This window comes from Bactrocera dorsalis, chromosome 5 (genome assembly GCF_023373825.1).
Source record: "Bactrocera dorsalis isolate Fly_Bdor chromosome 5, ASM2337382v1, whole genome shotgun sequence".
In the NCBI taxonomy this organism is placed as follows: Eukaryota; Metazoa; Arthropoda; class Insecta; order Diptera; family Tephritidae; genus Bactrocera; species Bactrocera dorsalis.
In genome coordinates, this window is record NC_064307.1 from 64,877,332 (window position 1) to 64,897,659 (window position 20,328).

Here is a 20,328-nt window from a genome sequence, read left to right on the forward strand (position 1 = left end):
AATTAGTGCAAGAAAATATAATTATAGTTATCGATATACGCATGCTCAAATTAATCGATTGTTTATAAAAATAATCGGTTAATCTAAATTATACTTTACTAATAAGAAAATTGGTGCAAAAAAACTAATTTATATCGATAACTATATAAGGATGCTCATATTAATCGAATGTTTATAAAAATAATCGGTTAATGTAAAATACATTTTACTATTAAATAAATTAGTGCAAGAAAATACATATTTATATTTATCCGTATACATTTGAAATAACCGATAATTTAATTTCTTAATTTGTAATGTACTTTACTAATAAAAATTAAAAAAAGGAGAAAAAAATATAAATATTTATCGATATACACTGGAAGTAATCGATTAATTGTTTAAATTTCTTCATCTACATGACGATTACTTATAAAAACTTGCTGTACCTTATCGATAGTCACTTAAAACATATTTTTATATATAAAGTATGATTAATCGGCATACAAAAGTAGATAAACTTCCGATTACTTGCTTAAATTTATTGATTATTTAGTATATACTATAAATCTATCAAATAAATTAGAGTAAAGTGTTTTTTTTTTGAGACGTTTTACATTTACGATTAATATGTATACGATATACTTGCTTAAATTTATCGATTTTTATACCAATAATTGTTTGAATTTATCGATTATTTACCAAATTATCGATTATCAAAAAATAAAAAAGCAACGTGAGAATCAATATACGATTAATAACATAAATTTAACGATTTTTTATCAAACTTATCGATTAATTTAAAACAAATGATAAACAAGTTTGTACTAATAAAAAGCTTACGAGCTTGCCAAACCGACATATGGTACACAAACATATGTATATGTATTAATAAATTAACCTCCGATAACTTTCTTAAATGTATCGATGATTTATTAACCGAATTATATATTCAATCCAAACTAAATTAGAGAGAAGTTTTATATTTAACATATTATATCTACTACCATTATTAGATTAACAATCGAATAACTTTTAAAATTTATCGATTTTTTATTAAATTTATCGATTAATCTAAAATATGTAATACAGGAACCAAAAGCAGCAAATAAGTGGTTAATGGCTTAAGTTTATCGATTACTTATTAATGATCGATTCAACAAACTTACCAAACCGACATATCGTACACGTATACAGTAATAAATCAACTTCCGATAGCTTTTTTTTAAATTTATCGATTATATATGAAATAAAAATGAAAATTAATCGACTGTTTATGAAATAAATCGATAAATTTAGACCAAATTAGCGCAAAGTTGTATATATGCAGTAAACATTTAAAATTCCCTTTCATTAATCGATTAATAAACTATTAATTTGTTAAATTTATCGATTATTTATTAAATATATCGATTAATCTAAAATATGTAAGAGCAAACAAGAAATAAATATCCGATTAATGGCTTAAATTTATCGATTATTTATTAAATTAATCGATTCAACTAAAGAAATTTTTTTTTACATTTTATTCAGAGCTTATGAGTTTATCAATTTGCCAATGTTACGTTTAAACAATAATCTTCATTATCTTCAATACGATTTTAGCAGTAGCAATGAAATTTATGGCTTACTCGTTCCACGACAATAATTTTTAGAATAAGGCCTCACTAGATTTATTTAGGGGGTGAGTAGGCCAACAACTTAAGTGAATAAAGGTCATGGTTGAAGCGTTATGGAATATGAATGAGCGAATGGCGCGCACAAGCATAAGCATGAATACAATTATGAACTCAAACTCCACACATATACATACATATGTGTATATATGGATATTATGGACTTTCACATAGATACATATGTATGTATATAGTATATAGAAGTACAGTTGCGTGAACATGCATCTACATTACATAAATACATATTAACAACAACAACAAAAATCCTGCAAAAGCACAATAATCATATTCATACATAATAATACTTGTAACAAAGGCTACTAAATATGTATATGAGCTTACACACACGCAAACATGCTCTCTCTTACATGCGTACCGGAACTCGCATTGTCCTACGCGTTGTTGTGTGTGTGTGTGTCACTACAATGTCATTGCTAAGCTTCGCACGCATATTCTGTCTCGCCACCTCAGCCTTGCTGCCACTTCAGCACCGCACATATACGCATATGTACGTGTTGTTGTTGTTTACATGCACATCACTTAACATTATTATTATCATTCGCTTATTGTTATTATGCCTTGAAATGCGTGTTATTGTCGTTTTGCTGCTTATTTGTTGCCATTTATTGTGGCTTGCATATTTTATTTTCGCGTTTTATTATTGTTTTCACATTGTTGTTGGTTTTTATCATTGTTATCATCATTATGAAGGGCTTCTGTTCGTCGCTTAACAAATATTTGGTGGATTAGTGTATATGTATGAGTGTATGTGTTGGTGTAATTTTTCACTGCTGTGCTTTGGCTGCGCACGTATGCGTGTGTGTGTTTGTATAGGAAGCGCTATAATCCACCTCAGAGCGCCGGTAAGTAGACAATGAGTTTGACATTAATTTTGCGGTTACGTAAATATTACATACATTTAAATAAATTTATTGTCTAAATTAGCATTTGGATGCCTGCTGACAATTTAGTTATGTGAACTAAGTGTGACAAATATGTGAATTCTAAATTATTTTCGCCGAAAATGTCATATTTTATATAATAAGGACACATTATTACACAAAACCTCAATTATGTTGCTTATTTTTGAACTTTTATCCCAAAAAGGTGAAGTAGTTTGAACTTAATTTTCAGTTTTTTATTCAAAATACCTTCTGACATATACTTTATTAATAATTAAATTATTAAAAGAAATCAGATATATATTTATCGATATACGCGAACATTAATCGATTAATTGTTGAAATCTCTTAATCTGACTACTAAATAAATTAAAGCAAAAAACATATTTATAGTTATCGATAAACGATAACATTAATCGATTAATTGTTTAAAGTTCTAAATCTGAAATAGATTTACTAATAAAGATATTAGCGCATGAAAATATATTTGTAGTTATCGATAAACGATTAAATCAATCGATTAATAGTCGATATCGATGAAGTTTCTTAATCTGAAATGTGTTTGATAAATAAAATAAATAAAAAAATGATTTCCGAAAAACATATACATTTCATATTTATCGATATACGCTCACATTAATCGATTAATTGTTTAAGTTTAAGGATTATTTATAAAAAACCTTTTACTAAAATTTTTTGGTTTTTTCTTCCAGCAAAAAGTCCTGTTTCTCTATTTTATTAACTGTTTTCTACTTTTTTGGGCAGAACGAAGGAAGTAACCTTCATCAAGACGGTCGCAAACCCTTACAGGGATATAGTAAGCTGTTATATTTCAAATGGTTATAAAGGTTAAATTTGTGTGGTAATCTAGCGAGCCACGTAAAGACCAGTTTTGGTCCTTTGCGGTATCAGATGGAGTTCCATTACGAAATACATTAGGAGTAGTCATCCCTTGAGATGCCTGTGCAAGAGGCGACTTTCAACAGTCTACATACGTGACTGCATCAGCGACACCTCTTCCAGTGTATCACACTATCGAGACCCAAATGCTTAAGGCCTAGCCTTGGCAATTCGGGACATGTACACAGGCAATACTATTCTATTATTTCACTGGTGCCTTGCTCTTGGCATTTCTTTCAGTCATCTTTATCTGTCAGCGCCATGATGACAGATAACAAACTGTGGCCAGTGAGTATTCTAAACATGTTCCTAAGCTTTCTTCGAACGAGTGTCTTCGTTCTGGCGTTACTCTCCACTGCTTCCCTCATTTCCAAGAGACTTCTGGCCGACCTGTTGACAGTACAGGTCCGAATTAACAGCAGTTCAGTGCAGACGACTTACTGCCCATCTCCATTGATAGATAGAAAGATAGAAAGTGCATACCATCACACTTCTCTCAGACACACAAACGCACATGCAGTATGCCCTTGACAAAAGTATGACAGAAATTCCAAATGGCTTGGTTCAAAATACGCATGAGTCAAGATTTTCGCAAAAGAGGTCAAGTGTTGAGCAGATGATTAATATTTTTGTACAGCTGCATTATGCATACATAGACAAAAATACATACACACAAATAAAAAAATATAAAAAATAAACGGTTAATGACATTACCCACAGATACATGCATACATGCATATATTGCATGGCGAAATAGCACAGCAAGCACTTCAGATAAATTATGAATGATATTTGTACTTTTTACAATACAAGAGACTGAAAAAATTTTGCTCATATGTAACTGTGTTTGTGCAAGCGCCCGTCGGCCAAAAGTAGCACAACAAGTACGTAAGAAAAATTACATTGTTCTCAACACTGTAATGAGTTGATGCACTCGAAAAATATTTGGCTAAGATAAGCGACAGATAATGCGAGCTGTTGTTCGCAACGCAGCAACGCACAGCAACAAATTTAACAAGCGAAATTCAACCACAAAATATGAGCACTTAAGCTGCTGGCAAATATGTCTGTATGTATTATACATACAACCGTCTGTCTGCCGGCAATATCAAGATACGCGGTAGTAACAAGAGCTATGATGAAGCAAATGAGGTAATGCTGCTTTTATATTTAATTTTATTTTTTTATTATTATTCTTCTTTAAATATGCTGCAATTTCATGAATTTGCATCCCTCAGCAAGAAGCTTTTACTGATCTTCAGTTAAAATTGGCAATGCGGAAGCGCTGTAATCCGATTTATATTCACAGAGTGGCTACTTGAGGTTGATGGATGATGATCCATTGTTATAGAAAAAGATTGCTTACCAGAACATATCAAAAAGTAATCCAAAAGACAAGAGAAATGAACAACACTCTTTAAGGTTGGACCCATTTTAATACAGTGAATCAAGGTATATATTCGTCGAGAACACATCTTAATAGAATTGATCAAGTTTTATATTCATCGACGCACTGTAAACTCGGCAAAACTCCTCAAAATTATTTGTGTGGTACTTTTTAGAGATATAGCAAACATTACAGAGCAAAAAAGTGAAGGAAATGTTCTTAGAAAAACGAGCTGAAACTTCGGGATCCGAGATCGGATTTAACGTTTTGGGGACATCTAACTGCATACTACTTCATACCAAACCGTCGAGGTACTGTCAACTCAACAAAAATCTTCAAAATTATTAATGTGGTGCTTTTTGGAGATTTAAGAAACATTACAGGGAAAATAACTGGAGCAAATGTTCTTATATAAACGCGCTAAAACTTACAGATCCAAGACCGGGTTTAACATTCTGGAGAACACCTACCACGGAATATCATGTTATCCGTTTTTTAAATGAGTATAATTCTAGAAACATTACAATTTGGGAGACATTAATTTACCTAACCAATGAAATCTATGAGAGAACGAGTGCGACGTACGCTCTGAGAAACCTAAGAGACCATTCCCACGACAGTCGGTTCGTAACCGGAGCGGACCCGGCCAAGGATAAAATCTATGAGAGAACGAGTGCAGCGCACTCTCTAACAAACTAAGAAACCACTCCCACGACAGTCGGATCGACGTAACCGGTTCGAACCCGCCCTTGGGCTGTCAAAGGCAGAATTTTTTCAAATTACTTCAGAAATGTTTTCTGTGGGATAGATATTCACCATCCAATACAATGTTGTAAGAAACACTGGAATGAAATTCTCTGCTTTGCCTGTATTTATATCCACAATCAGTTAAATCGTTCTTCTCTGCAACTTTCCGTTTTTATGGTTACCAAAGTCAATCGAGGTTTCAGTGAAAGACGATATCGATCATTTGGAATCACTTATGAAAGTATATTCAGTTCTCGTTGTATAAACCCATATTACATTTTTCAATACAAGTTCTGGCTCCAGAGGAAAATTAACGTTTTGGGTATGACGGGTAAAAAAGCTCCAAGAAACAACACTTCTGCACTTTTTTGAATATTGAGAAATGGTTACCTTAACTGCAAAAAAAGAATTTACGAATCCGGCAGAACTTCAATTAATACCAAAAATTTCTTGGTCTCGAACCGAACGCAACCTCAATATAACCCAGATTCGACATAGTACAACATTAATCGGCGTCGCACTCGTCTTGATGCCAATTTCCACGCCTCAAGATCAATTTCATAGTAACCAAGCTTTTCAAATCTACCCTTTCACTCTTGGCATAAGAAAGACTACATACGTCCATACGAACCTTAATATAGCCTCAATTCGGCATGAAACATTGATTGGCATTACCTTCGTCTTGATCCCGTTTTCTTCGCATCATAACGAGGACCTCGGACCGAACACAATCTAAATATAACCTTAATTTGGCATGCAACATTAATCGGCGACGCTGACATATTGAACCCAATTTCTGCTCATCAATCAATTTAACAATAGCGAGGCTTTTCCAATCTATGTATCAGAAAACCTCTTACCAGAAGTAAGGGAGAGATTTATATCGCAGAAAAATTAAGCTAATTAAGATCCCGCTAGGCCAAACTATCGAGTGAATTCCAATACATTTTCGTACTTGCTACGCTAAAAGATTCAACGGATGAGTTCCTCCTGGTTATACAAGTTTTCTGTCTTCCGCTGGGAATCCTTACATCCGTTTTTCCGTTAAAACAGTGCCAAAAAATTTATTGCAAAGTATCGAAGAACTGTCAGAAAATATGCATAACAAACTTGATACCGTTAAACGGGAATAAGACAATATTTTTCTTATGCCTAATTTCTAACAAAACTTAGACAAACATTTTGCCTTGAGCGTAAAAGTTTGTGAAGAAAAGCTTACAACGCAGAAAAACATCGCAAACTTGCTGGTCAAGAAAGTGCCAACAATTCCACTCAAAAGTTACATGCAGAGAAAACGAGGGAGAGAGAGTAGGAGAGAGTGAGTAAAAGTGGCGCAGTTTGGGAGCAACGTTTATCACTAGTGCATGCATAAAAGCTCGCGCTCGAGCGCTGATCAATAAATATTGATGCACCAACTGCCAAGCATAAGCTAAAGTCAAAAGAGCGTGTGAGAGCAAACCCACAATATCTAAGAGAAAAGCAAATTATTATGAAAACGTAATAAAGAGCGCTACAAACGCCAAACGTCAAACGGGGAATACAGATATTTTGTTAGATTTTTTTTATAAAAACGAAAACACTACGGAATAGCAACAAGTGATCGCATTTTGCCGGCTCCCCAACATTGACGACAACAACGTCAAGCAGCGACGCTAGCGGCGCACAAACAAAACTTGGACGTTAGCGGCGTTTGCGTTCGTCGCACGTTCGGCTGCTACCAACAACTTGCCGTTGTGGCTGTTTGACAGCGCGCTTTCGTACTCGTAAATTGCGACGAACGTTTTGATCTTTTTAGCCGGTTTTGCGAACGTCGTGCACGCGTTGGTCAGCCGGCAACGTCGTCGGCGGCAGCGACTACCTTTCGCAGCAGCTCCAAGCGCCAACTGCGCGACAGAATTAGCCCAGCACCAGACAAGGCGTCAAACGTTAACTTTTTCAAAACGCCAGCGCACCAATCAGTCGTTCTTGAATTGCGAGCGCGTGCGAACGTTCGGTATAAAGTTAAATTTTGTCGATAGAAATTTTATTTGGTTACCGAAAATTTGTTTGTGTAATAATTATTTGTATGACGAAAGCGAACATTTAATTTAGTTGATTTATGAAAAATTTATTACGTACAATAAATTTACGTTTTAATTTAAGTGAACGGCAGTGGTGTGAGAAATATACAAAAATAACTGCAAAATTAGTGGCGTGTGTTAAAATCTATAATATATAGGTGAATAGCTGAAGAAAGCAAGAAAAAAATTGAAGTGAAACGATAAATTTTAATGTGCCGGAAATTTTTTCGAATTGGGTATTTTGGTGAAATATTTGGGTATACAAATGTTTGCTGAGTGTGGAAATTGAAAACTATTGCTTAGATATTACAACAATATCACGCAAAGCTATAATATTATTAATATAATAAAAAATTTGAAACAAGAAAAACGAAAAAAGCAATAAAACAGAATTAGAAAATAGCAAAAATAGAAGCTACTCAATTTGGTTGCCGTTTTACAATTAAAAAAAATTGTGTTTTTTGTTTTTGAATATCCATAACTGTATGGAAATGGTTTAAGCACTGTGAAAAATAAAACAATAATAATAATTAAAAATATATAAGAAAGTTATTTAAAAACAAGTATACAAAAGCACAATATTAATAAAAATTTAGTTAAAAAAAAACTTGAAAAAGGTAAGTCAACACTACGTTAATTTTGTTTTACAAAAAAATATATTTTTCAATTTAATCTGTAAGCACTCTTTTATTTTTTTTTAAATAATTTTTTTATTTTGTGTTCATTGTTATCTTCTTAAATAATAATTTAAAAAATTTAATAATTTTTTTTCGACATTTCTACAATCTCCAAAATTTTGTCAAACCTTTCAACACTGTCTGTTTCTTTCTCTTTTATTGTCAGCAATAAATTTTGCAAGCAACAGGTGTCCCGCAACAAAATTTTTGAATAAATAACAGTGAAATATACGAATACAAATATTTTAATGAAAATCTAAACTCATAAATATATAGATACATGACAGAAAAAATACTTCACAGCTCAACAAAAAACAACACTTTTTTTGTTGCCCGGGCTGACTAAGCAAATCTTAACACTTTGAAGTGTCCTGATTGCGATCTTATTCATGAAAATATTGAATCTGCTCTTGTTTTTCACATAATTGCACATCCATTACTATGATAAATACCGGCTTACTAATAGGTGATCAATTTCGAGGTTCCCTACTTTTTTAAAAAAAAAAAAAACAAAAACTTCAAATTTAATGGGAAATATTTATTATCATTCGTAAGAACACTCTTTGACATTTATTTTTTGAAGATTATCTCTTTCAAATGTTGACCGCGGCTACGTCTCAGATGGTCCATCTGTTGAGTACAATTTTCGACGACTCGTTCGAGCCTAGAATTACAATTACAGTCTACAAAAAGTCTTATGAAGTCGCCAAATTCAATATTCAGATATCGAAGCAGTCGACCACTGAACTCAGTGATTCAATACGTAAACAAGTTAGAAAAGATAAGATAATACTGTTTAAGTGATATTTGTTAAAAAATTTCCTATTTTAGTTTAGTTGGAAGGTGGAATATTGGAGATTTCTAGAATTACAGTCAACAAAATGTCCCTTTTTAATCAATGAAAGTTTCGCTTTCGTTCCAATAAAATATTGTTTTAGTGACAGTTGTAAAAAATATTCAAATTTAGTATGAAAATTTGATAGTATTTTGATATTTGATTGTTCTCAAATGCAGCAAATAATGAAAGATACAGATTATATAAAGGTTATACTCGTAGTTCTTCCAAAAATTGAAGTGTTTGCGTTGATAGTCGAAAATTTTCCAGCTAACCACTTAGTATCAAATTATGAAGGAATTGCACAAAATATGCTGACAAACTGTGAGACTACGTTATACTATCTCCATTATAAACTGTATACAATTTTGGATAACTTTGAAAAGTATAGTGAGGAACAGAGAGAACGTTTTATCAGGATCTGAAACTGATGAAAGAATGATGTCAAGGTTGTTGAGATCACCATATTATGGAAGATTACTGCTAGTTTTTAAAAAAATATTTTCGAATAAAAAATAATGAATAAAAAATAATGAAAAATATTATCGAAATGTTACTGTCAATGGAGAGCGGTATATGTAGATCGATGATAAACAACTTTTTTTGCCTGCAATTGGAAGAAATTGATCTTGACAACACCTGGTTTCAACAAGACTAGACTACGTGCCACACAGCACGTGTAACAACCGAATTATTCCGAGAAAAGTTTTGAGAATCGATTATTTTAAGAAAACGTGACACGTGAATATTCTCCCAGCAATTGTGATTTAACACCAATAGACTGCTACTTGTAGGGATATTTGAAGTCACTGGTCTTTAGCAAAAAACCAGACTTTCTTCAAGCCTTAGAAAACAAAAAAAGGGAACTCGAAAATAGGGTTCATCAAATTCGTTCTTGCAAATGAAGTCATGGAGGGCATATGCCGAGCTGATGCTATGCCCCGGCCTGTCTGTATATACGCTAAGTAGTCCTTCAGATATTTTGAGATATCTCACTGAAATTTGTCGCTGACATCGGTTCACTATAACATATCGCTGACATACAAAGATATGATCGACTAAAATGAAATTCTTGTATGAAAAAAATTTTTTGATGAGATATTCTCAGGAAATTATATATAACATATGCGTGGATAAAATAATTTATTGAACTGCCATAAATTATACACCGAAAAGCAGCCGAATTCCCAACAAACATTGAATCCGCCACAGCAGCCGTAGTGCCGCAAGCTGCACAGTAGCGCTTAGAAAAATCATAATGGTGTTAAGAAACTAATAAAAAAAAAACATAAATAAATAAAATAAAAATAAATAAAAAGAAAAAACTTAAAAGCGTTGCGCCGCGCTGCGAAATGCGTAAAAGCAGCAGCGGCAAAATGCGCGCGCATACCCATAAACACACACACGCAGACATAGAGATAAAAACTCAATAGTCAACAAATACTAGTACAAAAACAAATTCACGGAAAAAAGGTTATAGGAAAAGAAACGCACGCTAGCAAGCTGCCATGCAAACGCTACACTCAGAGATACCCACATTAGATTTTGAAAAGTTAATGTTAGTTGTTGTTGTTGTATTTTCATTATACCCACTTTTCAGTTAAAGTTTTTGGTAACTAAATGCGAGTCACTACGTTTACTATATCAGACATCTCCATATTATGTTCCTAGCCAGCATACATATGTATGTGTGTATCAGCACATATATTTGTTTGTGTGCCGGTGTGAAGGTAAGCAGCGCAGCGCTAGTATGTCGCTGTGTGCTTACTTACGCATTATACTATTTTTTGTAGATAAGATAAGCAAATAACACGTTTAGTACTGAGGTAAGCGTTGGAAACATGCATTGTCGATATGTATCTGTGTGTATGATGTATGAGTACATCTCCACGCAGTCGAAGTTAGTGTGAAGTGTGATAAAGTTATTTTTTATATGGAGTCATGCTGATTAATGGGCTATAATAACATTTTTTTTTTGTTTTTTTAATTTCCCAAAAATATTTCAAAACAAAAATAAAACATAAACAAAAAATTAATATTTTTTAAAATAGTTTTTGAAATTTATTTGAATTAAATATTCTAAAAAAATCTTTAAAAAAATATAAATTTTAAAATTATATTTTTATTGTTATATTTTATAATTATAGAAATATAAGTTCTTTATTTTTTTCCATTATTTACATATTTAAATGAATTAAATAACTTTAAAAGCAATATTTGAAGAGTTTCAAAAAAATATAATAAATAAAATAATTTAACCTATATAATTATAATTATTTTTTATTTAATAATTTTAATTTTTTTTAATTATTTTCTAGGTTTTGCAACATTATAAAAATTGAATTTACTCGGTTGAATGTGTAATAGTGATAAAGATAAATATTATATTGGAAACTGGAGCCAATAAGTGATAACCGAAAAATAGGTTACTGCAACAATCGGTAAGTTTATGGACCATAGGATTTAACCCTACCTAGAAAAAATCACACCAATTCTGGTGAATACGGTGGTAGGTCGGTGATATTCATTGCGTTTTTGGCTTTAAATTCGGTAATAATCGTGGGTCGATGCGATGGTGCATTTTCTTCGTGTAAAATCCATGAATTTTTCTTCCGGAATTCCGACCGCTTTCCCAAATATTCTCACACAACCGCCTTAATACGTTCAAATAGAACTCCTTATTGACCTTTTGTCCCTCCGGAACAAATTCATGTTGCACCAAACCAGGAATATCAAAATAAACAAGCAGCATCACCTTGATTTTTGAGCGGATTTGGCGTGGTTTTTTCGGCTTGTTTTTCCCTTCATTCCTCTGATTGTGGACTTGTTTGACTGTCAACTTCATAAACCAATGTCTAATCGACAGTTATAATGCTCCCCATGAATGTGGGATCGGGATTCGCACGATCAAGCTTGTACAAAGAGACCTATTTACGATACTCGTTTTGAAAAAAATTCAGCTTTATCGGGGCGAGTCGAGCAAGAACGCGTTTCATACTCAAAAGATCCACCAACATTATTCAAACGGATTGGCGAGAGATGTCGAGTTCTCTTGCAATCTCTCTAACACTTGTTTAACGATCAAGCACCTTCCTTATATCCTTCATCTTTTTAAAATTTTCATCAGTTGAAGAGATTGAAGCCCTTCCAGAACGAGGAATATCTTCAACGATCTCTCGAGTGTCTTTGAATGCTTTCTTCTGCTCGTAAGATTGCGTTTTTGATAAAACTGAATCACCCTAAGCCTACTTTCGGTCAACTTTTTAGATAGTTTTACGAGTGTTGTCATAGTTATAAATGATAAATCCTCGCAGCTTCGTATTTTGAAAGTTTTTAGATACTTAAGTTGTTATTTGCAAAATCTTGCAGTGTGGTGAATCGAACAATCGACTGGTATAAATACAATATAATAAACGACTTTGAATAGGACACTGTTATTGCTTTCACTTCAAATTTATTTAAGAAAACTGAAGTCAGAAATAACAGAGCAGAGAAGTGGCAATAGATAATACATATTCTTTGAATCTCACAGTTGATAGAACTTAATTATACTTAAAAAATATGCTGTAAGTAATAAAATTACAATAAAATAAAAACTTCAAACACATTAACTTGGAAGGCAAACAAATTAATTTTTCCCAAAAGGAAGGTCCTTGACCTGAGTTTGTTTGACTAAAAATAAAAGTCTTCCTCACCATACAACGAACCAGTGAAATATTAAAAGATATCGATAATACCTAAAAACTGAAGCATATCACATTTTGAGGGAGAAAATATATCACTAAAATGCTTAAAAACCATAATATATCACATTTTGAAGGAGAATTGCCCTGAGCCTATCAAATTGTACTCCGGTTCTGTTATTTTCGAAGTTTCAATGTAAGACTATTCTCTGTTGGAAGGACAAACACTATACGAAGCTTTTCGACTATACTTTACAAGATAAAATATTGTTCAAAAGTATTAACTCTAATTATATAAATGTAATAGTAAAAGTGGAAATATAAATATGCTTCTCTTAAAAAAATTTAGAGATTTTTTAAAAATACCTCACTGTCAAGGAGAAGAAGTTCATATTAATAAATTTGGCGGTAACTACGATAATAATCCATAATTTTTTACCAAATAAAGCCGTACTTTTCCTCCTCACTGAATTGTGTTAACAAACAACAATTTTCACCGTTGGCTGCTTTTTCGGTGTGTTGACGAATTTCTGGATATATTTTGTAATTGAAGTGCCTCTAATAACATGTTCATAGCAACAGGCCATTAACGCAGTGTATATATGTATGTATGTATGTATATTATTTTCATACGGATATTTGGATATGAATATGAATACGTTCTTTACACACGAGCGAAATATACACTTGTGTAAATATATTGGTAGATATTTTTTCTGTACCATACGACAAACAATACACCCATACATATATACTTACAAACATTCATTTGTATTTATGACGACCAATAATTGGCAATCGATTGATCAATATGCCTAGCAACAATCACGACAGCAGCGAGAGCAGCAAACAACGAAAAAACTTGAAAAAAAAATATTAACAAGAGAACAACAATAAACACACATATGCATTTTTGACAATACACGCGTATTCATATATACATACATATGTATGTGTGTGTGGGTTTATGTTTCAATAATACTGTTATTGTTGGCGCGTAAAAAAATTTCACTGGATTTTTTACTTAGTTTTTAATTTTTGCATTTTTTCTTAATTAAATTTCTCATATGGTTTTTATTGTTGTTGTTGCTGACTGTTATGCGCTGGTTGTGGTTTTGGTGACTGTGGTCTTGTGCTTGTTTGTGGTAGTGTGTATGCGCTGATATCGTCAATAAATTGAGAATTAATTAATATAACGAAATGACAGTTTAAAAATTTGCGAAAAAATTTGGCAAATAATAATTAATGAAATTGTGTGTTTTGTAAGAAAAGAAAAAATAATATGCTGCAAATGGTTAACCTTTGTGAACGCTGGCTAACGATAGCAGCACGAATTTAAGTGAGCATAATGAAGCAATATTTTTGCCCATAGTAATATAACTTTTTCAATAAATTACGAGAAAATATTTCTATTGAAACCTAACCCTAAAAACCATTATAGAAGTGATTTGAACGTTAAAACGCTCTAAAGCTAAAGAACGTTCCGGTAATCTGTCTAATTTAAAATATGTTATACTCTAGAATTTGCGTCAGTCGTGTTCGTAATGGGTATACTGACTCTGTTTTACAACAAAGTTACTGATTTATATAAAGTGAACTTCAAATGTTTCCAGTGCAACATTTTGACCTTATTGTTTGTAATACCTTGGAATATTCTAGTTTTAATGCAAAACTTAGCGAGAAGAAAAGGGTAACAAAAAGAAACAATTTCGAGTACAACTTAAAACCAACAAACCGCACGTAAGCCCCAAAAATATGATTACTTAGTAGCATTTCCGCGAAGTAAAGTCATAAAACACAAACCTGCTTTAATTTTAAGCTACAGCTTGAGCTTAGCTGAAGGTTGTGCACTCACATCTCTGCAATCAGCGGCAGAAATAACAGAGAATTACATGGAATTCTCATACACACACTTACACAATTTACATATGTACATAAAACCAAAAAACAAGACGCAGACACGAAAGAAATATACAAAAGCGTTTTTAAATAATAATTAAAGCACTAATGAAATGACAGCGTTGAATACGAAAATCACTACACAGACACGCTAGCAAACGGCTAAGCAGCGCCAGCGCTGCCACCACCCCCACCAAAGGCAACACACGGCCAAGCAAAAATAAAAAAAACGCTTTTTTACAAACAAATCAAGCGCGCAATCTGAAACGCGCTCACTGGCCGGCCGTTCGTCAAGCGTACGTTCACATTCGTGCGCTCGGTGCCAAACAGCAGCTACCAAATTCAATTAACGGCTTGTTGTCAAGTTTGCCTTTTGTAGTTATTTACGAAAGTAATGTTGCTGCTGGTGGAGTGGAGTATGTGTTGGATGAGCGAGCGAGTTATTAACACGCGTTTGCCTACCTGGCCTTGTTGACTGGCAGAAATTTGCTTTCATTTCCATTGCGTGTTATGAATATGTTTTTGTTTATTCATGGCACTAGGAAATATTGAAATCGGAGTGTGCGACTTTAAGCCTGTACTGGCTAACTACCTATTTCCGTCGGAGAGCGAACCCAAGTGACCGCCTTATAATTGGTTTAAAAGGAGTTAGAGTGTTGAAACGGAAATAACCACTCAGCTGAATCAAGGGACTGACAGACTAATTGATCCTGGTGACGTACAAAGAGTTCAAAGTGATGGCTTAAGGTTTTAATGTTTCCGAAATTACCTTTATTGGGGGAAATAAGAAGATGGGAGAACTTCCTGGTAAAATTTATGTACTTTTCGCTCAAATATATGTATATTATAAAATATGTGGGGATTTTATTGATATCTACTCTTTCATGTGAAACCGTGGAAGTGAAAAGGGTTAAGAACTTTGTAATAGTTATGAAAACATTGATATTATTTGAAGCTTAGACGAAATTTTGAACGTCCATCTTTAACGTGTTCCAGGCGGTTAGTGAAATTGAAAATTACAAATTATTTAACTGAGGAGTGATACTTTCGAATAGGGTCGCAATTACAAATTTGTACCGAAAATAATTCTAGCAACTTGCCGGAAATTAAAAAAATATTGCATTGCCATCTATGTATATGGGTATATATATGTACCTATATTTCTTACATAAATACCCTATATTTACCCACAATAAAGGTGTAAATTAAATGAAATTGATTTGTCACATGCATACATAGCATGTAAACAAACTAGTATTAAAAGTAAAACGGTGTTAACATAACACCCTAACTATAGGTGTATTGCATATGTATATACATACATACATATATGTACATATATACATAGCAGTGAACGCAATTGGAGTAACAACCTCAATGAGTGAAAAACGAGTTCACATCCACTTTATTGCAGTAATGGAGTCACATTTTGTGAAGTTTCGCCTTCGCATTGACTTGTTTACTTAAATGACAGTGGAATTGACGGCATTAAATACTCGAGCAACTACAACCTTTTCCTTATCTCTGCACAATTTATCAGATATGGTCGATGTGAAATAACAATAAACAAACAAGAGGGAAACAAGCATAAAAATACATATATACTTATGTATGTAATAAATTTACGTGAAAAGTGTGTAAAACTACATATGTTACATTTATAAAAGTGTCGTTCACATTTTCAATGCGTATCCAAAGGAGAGCCATAAAGTCATTTAAGGTTTATTGCACGGAAATGTGAAATAAAATGTGTAAAATAAGGAAAATATTAATGAAGAAAACTATAACTAAAACAAAAAAATGTGACTAGAAGTGCTGTAAGTTACATGAGTAGAAAAAATATAAAAAATAACTGTTATTAGGATTGTATTTTGAAATATGGAAGTGTCTTATAGCTGCCCTCAGTGAATCTTATTAAAAAATCTACCAACACAGTTTTTGAAATTTAATACCATTGGCATACAAACCTATTGAATTTGGCATTATAGCACCAAATTCTTATTTCTTCAACAGTTACCTAAAAAATATCACTAAGAAAGTCTTGTGCATATTTCATGTTGATCGGTGCAGTCCTTTCGGAGAAATTTTCCTCACCTAATCTAAAAACAGTGTTTCGAGAAAAAAACGTTGAAAGCTTTGGGTACCAATTACACTAAGTTAATTTTTTGTTAAATATGGTCATATTTCTCGAAATATTGTCGAATTAACTATACATTTTTGGGGTATTACTTTCAAATAGTATACATATGTATACAAATCGATAGATATGCAGGAAAAAATCTATTTTTAAAATTCATAAGAGGATTTAACCCCTCAAAACTGAATTTATAAAATAATGATGAAAATTAATATACACATTTTTTGTTGAATAAAAATTTTATATTTAATACGTAAACGGTTATTAAGTGTTTTCTTCCGTTTTTTTTTTTTTTTTAATTTACACACAACACTCTTACTAATGTGAAGATTGTGTATAGTTCGAAATATTATGCATAAAATAGTGTATATTTATTTGATATAACAAACTAACAAAATTTTTAAAAACATAATAAAGAATAGTACTCACCAAAGCTATCACCTGTAACTTGCATAGTGCTGCATATGAAAATTAAGAGGCCTTTGTTTGTAATATTGGAGCTCCATTCATTGCATAGTCGTTAAGGAACTTATCGTTTATATCAATGGACGAACGCATACAACGATTACCGCACTTCACACTTTTACCACTCATTAATTTTTATTATATTTTGCTTTTTTTTAATTATTTACACGTTTCTACAAATTTCCGCACACTACCACAGATTATACCGATATACGCACGAACCGAACCGCACGCGTACTCACATACATACCATACATGGTACACGCAACGATGCCCATACATTACTATGCATGTGGCTCTTCACGACAGAATTTGATTGATTTTCGATTTGCAGGGCACATTTCACATTTCTTTTGACTTCTATTATATACAAAAATAAGAATATTAATAAATTTATGCTGCACATAATATTTAAATTTAAGTAGCACATTTATTTTACTACTTATTTGCCCGTTGCGTCCTGTCTTTGCATACACGTACACAACATGAACGAACCCGTACCGACTGCGCAAAAAATTTCCATTCCAATTAGATTTCGCAGACAACTTCTTTCAAACACTTTAACACACCTTTTCACTACGCTATTTATACGTATTTCACTTGCACTGCACTTTAAACACTTCTCTAAACATTATAACGCACTTTTAAACACATTTCATTAATTATTTATTAATAATTTATAGTCAAAGTCACAATTTTTCTAAACTTTAAAGGAAGAAGCAACTGTTCACGAAATTCCTTTACTTGCAATGAGTATGAAAGCAAAACGGTAAAACATTCCAACATACTCACGCTGTCTCTCACAGCCACTCATCAATACGTTTGATCTCTTAATTAGTGTATTAGCGCAACAACACGCAGTCTCTCACTCCACTGCTTGATGTTTGCTACAGTTTCCAACAACAAACCATTAATGGTTCTGCAATTATGTGGTTCAGTGGGAGAGAATGGAGAGTGCATAAGAAGTAGAAGTGCGTTGCGAATAATTTGCATGTGTGCTTCTTCTTTTTGTGTGATTCCTTTTAGACTTTGTTTGTTTTGCAGCACCTGCAATGAATGTAACTATTTTGTTATTGCAGCGAGTTGGCAAAGGCAAGTAAGCTAGTGACAGGTTGGAAATATTGGAAATGTAAATATGTATGTGATATGTAAATATATTTAAGTGTGTATGTAATTAAAGAGAGCTGCATATTTGTTTACTATTGATTGCATATGTAATATTTGATGAGTATAGGAGAGTATATAGTGGAAGTCAAACGGAGTTATATGGGAAGTTTGTTTGTGTGTTTGAACGAGCGTATTTTTGGTTGTTGACATTCGCTATGGAATTTTATAGAATTATATAGAAATATGGGCTGTGGTATTAAAAATTTAATTTCGGAAGATTTTTCGGCATTAAATCGGGACTTATAAGTAATTAAAATAATTTTATCTCTAAATTTTCTATTTATTTACTTGCTTATTATATCGACCAATACCAAAAACATTACTTGCCGCTTCATTACCAGCACTTTTCTATACTCTATTGTACATTTTACTACCACTTATGTATGTATATTTGTTGTTGCTTATTTTGAATTAACAGCTTTTTGTGCAATTCTGTGCTCTTTACAATCGGTGCTTTGCTCGTTTATTTTTTTAATTGTTATTCGGTTTTTTCCATAATTTCCAATATTGCCTATTTACTTTTCAATATGCTGCGGCCTATTGTAATTAGCCTCTAGCGCTAAACAACAAAGCAAAGGCAATAAAAAAAAAAATGTAGAAAAATAGTAAACAAATAAATAATCACAAAAAGGTCGCGGCATAATAAAACTGGGAAGTTGGTGATTTTTTTCTTGTTGTGGCACTGAGTGGGTTTCAATAGCGTGAAATTCGCCTTAATGCAAAATTACCGCCTTTTTCCGACTTTAGCCTTTTACAATTATTGTTATTGTTATTATTATTATTTTTCGCCTTTTTTTCTTTTTTTTTTTGAGATATTAGTTTCGCATAGGCCTATTGATTATTAAGGCCATGCAAAGCTTTTGTGGCGAACTTTTGTACTGAGACTTTGTTACTATATTTTTTGTTGTTTGATATTGTTTTGATATAAACTGAAATACTTTACTTTGACTGAAGTTTTATTTAACTTTTGTAATTTTGTCATCGTTAAATATATGTATGTACATACATATATCAAAAAATATTAAACTATATAAAAACATATGTATTTCCCCAAATTTGTTGTTATTGTCTACTGAAACTTTCAAAGGTAGCATTTAAATGTTATTTTCATCCTAAGAATCATCTGATCAAATTTGACCCGGACTGACAAAAAAAAATATTTGTCACGTATTTTAATACAAATCTTTAGTACCCCAACAAAAAGTAGCTCCTCGTTGTGATATGAAGTCTTCTTCAAGGGAAGGGACCACTCGTCCGACTTTCCACACATCAGGTATATGAAAAGTGGTCAGTGATAGGTTGAGGACCTTGGTTAGATATCTGAATTTCGTCCAACCTGCGCACGTGCCCATGCAGAATAGCTACGAGATCAAGGAGATCCAGAGTGTTAACGGGTGATATGACTCCCTTATATTGCCCCTCCCTTATTTAGCTGATTTCAGAGCGGTTACTACCCTTTTGACTTTCCACACATCGGTTTTATGAAAAGTGGTCATTGATAGGTTGAGGAACTTGGTTAGAAATGTTTATTCCGTCCAGCGTTCGTAGTTTCCCATGCAGACCGTCTCAAGGAGATCCCAACTATTTCTTTTTTCTACATAATTGTTTAAACAAATGTCAGTTTGTACGACCTCATGTTCTTATTTCAACTTTAAGAAGCTCTTAAAATTTCACTTATTTAATTTAAGAGGCACCCATCGCCCTGCTGTCGCTATGCTCAAGTGATCTTTGTGAATCCACTGTGTACTTAATGCCTTTGACACACATATTACATCTGCTCGGAACAAAGAATAACACACTAATCCCGAAACTAA

At 32.7% G+C, this 20,328-nt stretch overlaps 2 protein-coding genes across 4 annotated transcripts in view; one reads left to right on the forward strand and one right to left on the reverse strand.

The window, feature by feature from the left end:
- The window catches only part of LOC105227887 (cysteine-rich motor neuron 1 protein), a 232,519-nt gene extending 213,790 nt beyond the window's left edge, over positions 1–18,729 (reverse strand). The window contains exon 1 of the mRNA XM_049457836.1: positions 17,312–18,729. The gene's annotated coding sequence lies outside the window, so the exon portion shown is untranslated. The remainder of the gene's footprint in view (positions 1–17,311) is intronic.
- Positions 7,313–20,328, forward strand: part of LOC105227885 (uncharacterized) — a 193,102-nt gene continuing 180,086 nt past the window's right edge. For 2 of the 3 annotated variants that reach the window (XM_049457823.1, XM_049457825.1), the window contains exon 1: positions 7,313–8,268. The gene's annotated coding sequence lies outside the window, so the exon portion shown is untranslated. Of the gene's footprint in view, positions 8,269–11,479; positions 11,605–20,328 lie in introns of those variants that run through there. The other variant, XM_049457824.1, reaches the window with a different exon arrangement.